An 11,141-nucleotide genomic window follows, 5' to 3' on the forward strand; every position below is an offset into this window, starting at 1 on the left:
TAGATAAGCAAAGTGAATATCATCAAACTATTGGGTTTATATATATTTATATTTATTTAATTTAATTCATTTTGTTCAATAATTAAAATTTTAATTAATTTATTTTATTCAATAATTATTAATTTCAAATGATAATAACATTTCAAAAATTAAAAAGTTACCATTGTGAAGCATATAAAGATATACTTTTGTAGTTCCTTATAAAAAAAATCAATGAGTGTTCCTAAGGTCAGGCCTGCCTGTGTTTCGGGCAACAGTCGTCTGGAACACACTTTTTTGTGTCATGTAATTATATATTAATATTGTCAATATGGACAACATGACACAAGAATAGACAGAAAAAACTAAGAAAACAATGCAAATATATTTAAAATTTAAACGTATTGAGAATATTAAAAAATTAAAATACATAATAAGGCCTACGCATAATTTAAGCAATAATATCTCTAGCCGCTATCGGCGTTCTTGTTCTTATTTGCATGAGATTTTCGAGATAAAATTTGACTGAAATTAGTTTCAATGATCTCGATAATCTGAGTTTCTCTTTAAAAAACCATTGAGACATTTTCCATGTTGTTATTATGTAAGTAATTTATTTGTATTAATTATTATTTTAAACCCGACCGTTAAAGCCGTCCTATGGCGGGATAACCATCTAACTGCTAGGTTGCAAATACGCAGGCAGAAGACGGGCAGCAGCGTCTTCGGTGCGACGAAGTCAGCCCTGCGGTCACCAACCCGCCTGCCCTGCGTGGTGACTATGGACAAAACACATGAGTTCACGCCATTTTTGATGCGAACTTGTGGAAGCCTATGCCCAACAGTGGACTGCGATTGACTGAAGTTTTGTAGTTGTTGGTATTTAGCTCTTAGGTTTCTTAGTTTTTATGGATTATTATAACCGTGTTAGAATTTTTTATTTTACAATTGTTACACTAATTCCATAGGTAATAATGTATGAAACTAACCACCAGTTACATAAGTAAAATTAATTTCCCTTTTTGCTTACAAGTTGCAAATTTCTAACAACAATACCATCATAATTATAAGTTTTTGTCAAAGTCTTGCAAGCAAATTCAGAGATAGATTCAAGTATTTCTGACAATATTAATATACAAAATTAATCTTTTTTCAAAATTCTATATTTAGTAAACATAATCAGAGATTAATTCACATAAAGTTATTTTTTTTTTTGTCAAAATTCTATCGCAAATAAGGAAAATCAGATACGCATAAACCAAAAGGATAAACAGTATAAATAATTCACAAGTCGCTATCAGAAAGCGCGAAGAAGACAAAATGTATTATCTATTACCACACAATTACCCCGATGCGATCTGCAAGTTTCTGATATACTAGCGGGTGGGTTGTGGGGTCGCGGGGGGTGTCGGGGGGAGGGGGTTGGGGGACGTTATCTGTTCTCGCGCCATTAACCCGATACAGCCACTCCATGTAGAGTACACCTAATTGAAACAGGTGAGTTGACATAATCGTCTATAAGAAGTGCTAAAATGTCAGCTATGGACGGAAGGTTTTTGAGACATTCTTTTTTTAAAATTCGTAGTGATTTAGTTTATTATTAATAGATGGCGTTGATTTTGTTGTTATTGAAGTTTAATTTGATGAGTTTTAATGCTAACGTATCTGTGAACTGTTTGAATTAAACATTCCTTTTTAACGGTGATATGACTAATCAATCTTGAAACTTCATTATGTAATAGTCACTGTATAAAACATTAAAAAAATATTTCAAGAGAGTAAACACAGGTATAGATACCAATTAGACACTATATTTATTTATTAGTCATATAATATGATATAATAATTAGCATTAGTTAACTGTAAATTAAACTTATATGACTTAAAAGATTATCGCACATAGATCTTATGTAAATTTTAATAAATAATATTATAAGGATTGCGAAATGAACCCACCGTTTCAGTAAGCATATATTAAAAGCAGCGTAAAACTGTCAACTGTCGCTGACGCCGCGTTGGTGCAACGGTCACTGCACTGGCTTGTGGCTGTTGCGGTTGCGGGTTTGCTGTGGTAGAGTTATTGCTTTATAAACTAAGTAAAGTCTAGTGCATATATAATAAGAGATTCAGATGAATTCATGTTCTTAAGCTAGTATGAAACAAAATATGTGTTCTCTTATCGAATGTTGTATTTAATTAGCAACGCGTTATGAACAAACTTATCTACATATTATCTTTGATTGACAAGAGATATGGGAAAACGCGAATTAAACATATTATACGCCGTCAACTCCGCCCACGTGACCGTTTTGTGGGACGTATTGCGGTGTTAAGGCTAATCGCATGCTATGAAATACATATACACACAAGTTGCACAATACACACCTGATACGCATACACACACAAATACAAAAAATTGTATAGTTGGAAAAAATTGCAACTAATGTGTTGTAAAAGTAATAAGCAGACCAAGTAGAAGTAGGAAAAACCCAGTCCGTTTTTTTTTCTCAAGTGCTTGAGAAGTTCCACAGTACAGGGGAAATCTCAGAATACTACTCAGAGAACAACCATTCTAAAACTACATTTTTGTTATTTCCTGTTTTTTTTTTATTTATTTGTTTGTATGGTTAAATAATATTTAAATACAGACAGGACGGAAACGGATACGGACAGGCAGGAAAACTCCTGTCAAACTGTCAAATGCGTGAAGATCAAAAAAATTTGACGTTGAGACTTTACAGTTTTTAGCTTTTTCTCAATTCTTCAATCCTAAAGAACCTTCAGCAGAAGTTAGAAAACTTTAGAAAAGAAATCAGCTAGGATTGGTCCAACCGTTCGCAAATTTACACATAATAGATTTAGCGATTAATCCATGTCAATATAGATTATATTGCCGTTTAGCGAAAATATTTATTAAAATCTTTTTTATGTACTTCTAAAAATCGTACTCAATATATAAAGTCAAATAGGGTTATGCTCCTAAGCCTGCGATATTGAAAAGACGTAGTCTTAAAAGAAATCTGCGTCAGTTTTATGTTAATACTAGCCGTGCCACATGCTTTCACTCGCGTTAATTTAAGGAAAACAATAGCCTCCTCATCAGTTAATGTACTATCCGCAACAAGAAAAATCGAATCAGTTGTTCCTGAGATTAGTGCGTTTAAACAAACGAACTTTTTAGATTTATAATATTAGTATAGATGTTAAACATCTCAACATACGCATAGCTTTATTCTCCCACCAACTATAGACTTTCTATCGACCGATATTTTGAACTATCTACATTTTATACATTTTTCTTTGTAACTTTAAAACTCATCAACAGATTTAAAAAAATCTGTCAAATAGAAATCAAGGTTATTCAAAAATAAAAAATATTAATTGTGTTTGCTCGCAAACGAAAAAAAACCGACTTCAATTACATCGACAAGTATTACAACGGAGGGTGACGAAAAAACAGTCAAGTAAATCCACGTTATCAATGATTACTAAAAAAGTAGTATCATCATTACAGCCTATACAGTCCACTGCTGGACATAGGCCTCCACAAGTTTACGCCAAAAATAACGTGAACTCATGTGTTTTGCCCATAGTCACCACCCTGGGCAGGCGGGTTTGTGACCGCAGTACTGGCTTTGTCGCACCGAAGATGCTGCTGCCCGTCTTCGGCCTGTGTATTTCAAAGCCAGCAGTAGGATGGTTATCCCGCCACCGGTCGGCTTTTTAAGTTCCAAGGTGGTAGCGGAACTGTGTTATCCCTTAGTCGCCTCTTACGACACCCACGGGAAGAGAGGGGGTGGCTATATTCTTTAGTACCGTAGCCACACAGTACTACTAGTATAAAAAAGTAGTAATCCGATTTCAATCCAATTTAAATGAGACCACAAAACAAGCATTAGTTTTCAATAAAAAAATTTTTTTATTGAAATCGGTCCACACATGGTCAGTCAAAAGTTCCACACAATCAAAAGTTCTAAGATAAAATACATTTTAATAATACAATCGAATTGAAAACCTGCTGCTTTTTTTGAAATTGATTAAAAAGCTGAATGACAGAAATATTATAAATTTACTAAGTTCTTTTTTATTTCATACTAGCCGACCCGCAAACGTTGTTTTGCCATATATGTTATTAACTTCACTTAAGTCTCCCCTCCCCCCCCCCTATAACTTAGCTGTATGACAAATAGATGTAGGCCGATTCTCAGACTTACCCGATATGCACACATTTTTTTTAAATCAGTCCAGCCGTTTCGGAGGAGTATTGTAACTAACATTGTGACACGAGAATTTTATATATAAGATTTTTCACTGAATTTTTTGTTCAATTACAATAAAATATAGTCTATGTCACTCCTGAATACTGTAACTTTCTGATAGTGAAAGAATTTTCGTGATCGGATCATTATTTGCGAAGATTAACCCCTTACAAACAAACAGAGTTTGAAACTTTACCTCTTTATAATTTTAGTATTGATTTCAAATGTTATTATTATAGTGACAATCATTTGTTAGAAGAACTTTTTTTAATAACCTATACATAATATAATTAGGATTAATAATTTTTATTACGATGATACAAAAACTGTTTTATTCTATTCAGAAACATTACTTTATTAAAAAAGTCCGTATCATTTAAGTTATGTATTTTATATTTATCCATAATTTTCAAAAAAAAAAAAAAAATTACCATCCTGCAACCTCAAATAATGAAATTATTATTATTTTTTCATTTGAAAACGCGTATTGATGCAACTTCCAAAGCGCTGACTCGTCTGTTGCGCATAGGTGGTCGCGTTCTCGATCCTAGCACAAGACAAACGTTTTATTGGACATACATGTTTGGCCGTTGTCTGGGCGTTTGTGCTTTTGTTAAATTACTAAAATTCTAGCATAAAAATTGAACGGTTTTGTAGTAATGTTAATAATATATTGTGTTTGTGTGGTCTATAGAAACAGAGACTAAAATGTTTAGCGGCCTGTTATCTCTGGTAACACTAACTTCTTCTTATTGCCTAGACGTCGAACCGAATGTGCGCGCTTTGTTACTAATTAAAATTATTTAATATAAAAAAGTATTTTTATGGTTCCCTATACCAGCTTTCTGTTGTATGTTTCCGGACTCCAAAAAGCGGAGTAAATCCTAGTGGGGGCCATTGAGTGTGTGGCTTTATTTATTTATTTATTTTAAATAATAAATAACCGCCTCACACCCAACGTTGTTGCAACAAAAGTCGACTTTCTTAACTATCGCAGCCGATAGCGCAACGCAACTGATAACAAATATATCTTGTTTAACAATACAGTAGCGTGCTCTATCACCGCTTGTAACAACTGTTTTCACACCTGTTACATTGTGATCAAATAAACTCAGTATATAAGTATCGATTTCTTAATTTATATTAAGTTATTCTTAGAATTATCTAATCAGTTGAAGTTTCTTGTATGGATGCTTTGAAATATTTCGACGTTTGATTGTGTGTGGGTGATGGCGCAAAAATTTGATACGAAAATTACACGTGTAACGAGATAAAAAATTCATTATATTTTCGGTAAGGTTATGAACATATGTCTACTACTATATCAGCTGCATTACGCTTCAGTCTGAAATTTTTCCCACCGCTGGGCATAGGCCTCTTTCCCCATGTAGGAGAAGGATCAGAGTTTAATCCACCACACTGCTCCAATGCGGGTTGGCGGATATATTCCCTACTTTGGGTAACGATCGCTATTAGGTGTACATGATAATAACCCGGACCTACGGCTCAACATGCTCTCCGAGGCACGGTGGGGAGACCCATACAGATTGCACAAACACCTAAACCACGGTAAACATCTGTATGGTCAAGACAAATGTTTGTCATGTGCGGGAACAAACCCGTATTCGCCAGCGCAACAGCCACAAACCAGTGCTGTGACCGTTGCGCCAACGCCAACATTAAACTACTATTTATCTAATTATTGAGAAATTTATTTTATCTTTAAAACTAACAATACACAAATAATCACCATAACTTTCCTTTATCAATTATAAAAAACGAAATAAAACACATTATATCTAAAAACAAATCGCTTAACATTCCCTTAAATCCCTAAGATACAAATCGAGTTACATCTAGCTGAAACCGGTTTGAACTGGTAACAGGTGGATGTAACAGCTCTAACGATCGTGTCGACATCGCCTCGTACACTGTGAACATGATTTTACTTACAACATCTATTTGTTTCCTCGTTTCACTGATTCTAAACGACTCTTAAGATGTAGGATAATTTAAAAGGTAATGGTTGTTGAAAATGTTTATCTTAACGTAATTAAGTGTATGTTAATTATATAGATTTTTGTATTCAATTTGCATTAGTTTGTTTATAAATGTGCAATTAATTTCAAGTAGTTTTGTAAAGCAGTTGTTTTTGTAATTAGATTCTATAAATGACGATGCATTGGTATAGTAGTCATTGCAACGGAATGTTATGCTAGCGTTTGCGAGTTTGACATCCGTCTGTGACAAATAATATTTTGATAGGTCTTCGTAATGTTTTTTGCTGTCGTTGAATCAGTTATTAATTTATTTATATTATGTTTTTTGACTTTATTCAAGGTGATGTTGCCTAGTAGAAAATGTAACACCGCCTAGACCGCCTTTTACAAGTACTGTTTTGAACAATAAAAAGTTTAGATTAAATCAAATTATACGTATAAATATGATCGCCCATTAAAAATCAAATAAAATTATTTATTAATTACTTTCGATAATTTTATTATCTTTAATTACACTACCAAATATAATCACCAAAAAACACCATAACCTACACCGTACTACTCGTACGTAGGTGATATTAATGGTCAGTATCCACTGAGAAAATATTATAATAATTAAGTGTAAGTGATCCGATCTATAGTGTTATATGGTGTTCTAGCGATGGTTATCATAAGAGAATAATTCACTAAATTTATTGCTATGGAAACAAATTTTAATAACATACTAGGAAGATGCGAGAGAGATTATGAAACTGATGTTAATTTATTCATATTAAATTCTAGCTAATCTTTAAAAGTGTCTAATGTTATACACATTTATTTGTTACGTATTAATTAAAAAATTAATTAAAAATCTTTATATGAATCTTTTAAGTATTACTAGTACTTTTCTTGCAAGTGTCAGCTAGTCTACAGGTACACACTATTCACACGTTTTTTTATACAATTGCTCTGTTGTACTGCTGTGCTGTTATAGCAGCAAAGAATACAGCCACTCCCTCTCTTCCCGTGGGTGTCGTAAGAGGCGACTAAGGGATAACACAGTTCCACTACTACCTTGGAACTTAAAAAGCCGACCGATGGCGAGATAACTATCCGACCGCTGGCTTTGAAATACACAAGCCGAAGACAGGCAGCAGCGTCTTCGGTGTGACAAAGCCAGCCTTGCGGTCATAAATCCGCCTGCTCAGCGTGGTGACTATGGGCAAAACACATGAGTTCACGCCATTTTGCCAACTTGTGCAGGCCTACGCCTAGTCGTGAACTGCGGTAGACTGATGTGTGTGTGTGTTCTGTTGCAGTGTTACTTTCAAAAGCAACACATGTGAATCATCACTTGGTAGCAATAGTTGTCAAATTCTTGCTATCGCTCGACTATCTCATTTTAAACTCGTAATCATTGGGTGAAAATTTATATTTTAACTGAGGTAAGGCACAACAGGAAATATCCCGCACAAAATCTGGAACAGTCCGACTGGAGAATTACCTCGACCTTACAGAAGATCACAGTTAAATAATACTGCTTTCGATATGAGATAATAATGCAAATAAAGGGGATAGTATTCATCCCCTTAAAACAATAAAGTTTAAAAATACACTTAATTTTGTCGAGACTGAAAATGTAATTCATAATACAAAACTTTATTTTTTTCTACTACACACATTATATGTAGTGGCGTACACAGAGACACACAAAACACATACGCACACACAGAGAGACATGAATGAACACGAACACACCCGCACACACGTAGACTTATTCAATTTATTCTCTCAGTAAAAAAAAAGACAAAATCATTTCAGTCGTTTTTTATAATATTTCTCAATTAGATTTGCGTCTGTTTTGTACATAAATTTATGCTATGTCTTATATCTCAGAGTGGAAGACGCAACAGCTGTATCACACTTAATACTATTTAGTATGGCTGCTGGCGTTAACCTGTATTTATTTTTTGTTTAAACTATGAATACTTCAAAGTGTTTAAAATTGTTATGTTTAAAAGGAACGAATTAAAAAATTATTACTAATTATGACTTCTTTTTGTCATTATTCTCACAAAAAAAGTAAAAAACATAATTTTAAGTAATAAAACGTATTCTTCGCCGAACGAATTTCGTTATCGCAAAATTTGTCGCGAACGGGAATCGAACGGATAACAAAGGCTCTATCTGACACCTCCGCCCTTATATTTATTGCAAATTATGGCCGTTATCCTCCCCATCTCGAGCTCTCGATAATGGACTTCATATGGACGTTGGGTTAATATGGAATATCCTAGATTGTTTATTATTTCTACCCATAATTAAAAAAATTATATGATTTTTTAGGCCACAGTCGCTGATATGATATTTAACTAAAGAGACTTCAATAAGTTTAAATAACAAATATGATTAAAAAAATCAACTAGCACCTAAAAACTTTATAATGATACAACAATATATATATATAACAACAAAATATTTATAAAATACAACAAATATTTTAATTTTTAATATTTTCAATTATCTGTAATTTATAAAAAAAAAATTATTTTTCGGGGAATATATATAACTTTATAATAATAACTTTTAAAATAACTTTTATTAATTAACCAAAATACCTAAAAGTTGTGAAAAAAATAGCTAGCAAATATTTCTAAACTCAATAAGCAATGAATATCATTGCCATATTGTAATAAATGCTGTAGTTAATATTTTTATTAATTTAAATGATTAATGATTTCAATTTGTTAATTAATTTAAAGTTAATATTATTAAAAAGAATTTTTTAATTTAAATATAGAACAGTATATAAAGTAGTTCACAAAACTACTCCCAGATATGGATGCCTCAAAATATTTCCTATTATCATACATACTACTCACAATTGTCCTTACCTACAATAATATCACAATAATCCCGGCATGTCCTCTTCCACCTCACGGTCAGTCTACCTCACAGCTATTGACAGAGGCGGTATAACATTGATACGGCTTGATTTATACACCATTACACTTAAACCCCGCCTTAACTGATGGAAACGATATTAAAATTTTAAATCTCGTGAAACCTAAGCGATGTTAAACCGATATTACAATGATATTATACATCGCTTTCATTATTATGGGTTTTATAACGTGTTTTTAACCGACTTCAAAAAAAGGAGGAGATTACTCAATTCGACCGTATATATTTTGTTTTTTTTTTATTTATTTATGTATGTTCGGAGATAATTCCGTCGTTTATGAACCGATTTTGATAATTCTTTTTTTATTAGAAAGGAGTTATCCCTAGTTTGGTACCATTATAAAGAAACCAGGATCTGATGATGGGATCCCAGAGAAATCGAGGGAAACTCTCGAAAATCCGCATAACTTTTTACTGTGTGTACCGATTTTGATGATTTTTAATTTAATCGAAAGCCGATTTTATCATGTGGCCACATTTAAATTTCATTGAGATCTGATAACTACTTTTTGAGTAATCTTTGATAACGCGTAGTTACTTGACTATTTTTTCGTCGATCTACGTTATATTACTTGTCGATATAATTGAAGTCGGTTTTTCTTCATTTGCCTGCAAACACAATTATTTGTCTTATATTTCTATATGTTTTCCCAAGTAAGCTATATATGTTAAGTAGCTTTATAATTGTTACAATTCTTCCTAAGATTCTTATATTTATTTTTGAAGTAAAACTCCTTTACGCACGCTTGACTTGGGAGTAAGCTGGTGAATGCGTGACGAGAGCGTTAGAAAAAGTGTGATCGGGCGAGGCGAACGGAAGTTGAGAGGGAGATATAATTTAGTAAAGATAGAAAGAGAGAGTTACGTTTCGTAGTTTTACTTCAGTCGTGTGGTCTAAATTACACTCGTTTTTTTTTACTGCATACATTCTTGAAATGCAACAACTTAATAAGTGTGCAGGTCATAACAAGAATTATTAAGAAGACATTTAAAAAAATAGTTGACGCATCAAGTACCTATCTATGGCTTTCACTCGCCATTCAACGTGTTACAATTTATAAGAAATGCAATTTCAATTTAAGAGAACTAATTTAATTTATAACCTAAAAATATTTTATAAACATTCTAAATAAAATATTTAAACTATAGACAGAACTACAAATTAAAACTTTGAATTTATATAGACGGTTAATTGATAAAATCATTAGATAACTGTCAAATAAATACCATATTATCCTTTTTCCTTATCTAAACAAGCAAGAAGCACGACGACACGTCGCGGGGATGTCGTCGCGATGTCGTCGCGGTGTCGTCGCTGTGTCGTCTCGACAACGCGATCACATCACGCTATCGCTTGTGTCACATTGTTCGATATCGAGTTATGCACTTTCATTTGATACGCAGGGCTGTTAACTTACTACCTAGGTTTAAATTATTTATTTAATCTACTTTTATGAGTGATTTTTTTAGTTACATTTATTGCTAGAAAATTTTTCACAAGTAGTCGGCGTAAAAAATCTTTTTGGCTAAGCTATTGCGGCACAATATTCATTTATTTATAAGAATTAATAAATCTTACGAAATTTCATTTCTTTCTTTAATTTTTAAATCAAATTCATGGAATTAGCAAAAGCATTCGTTCTATTTTGTCAATAGAAACCGTACATCAAATGAATTAATCTATGAATCCGAATTGAAATTTAAATGTGATACTAAACTTGAATGCAATACTGGCATACACTGCCCTCTGGTATCAAATCCAGATGCTCTACACTAAGTTTTTTATCTATTGAACAAACAATAGGTTACTACAATTCAATAAAACAGACAACAATTATATTTATCTAACCCGGTGCTAATATAACTTTAACACTATAAAATTGACAAAAGAAGTCTTCTTGTGAAAACTTTTTTATTTATTTACACGCTATTTCTTTTTAAAATTTTATTGCAAAAA

Source organism: Melitaea cinxia, chromosome 3 (genome assembly GCF_905220565.1).
Source record: "Melitaea cinxia chromosome 3, ilMelCinx1.1, whole genome shotgun sequence".
NCBI lineage: Eukaryota > Metazoa > Arthropoda > Insecta > Lepidoptera > Nymphalidae > Melitaea > Melitaea cinxia.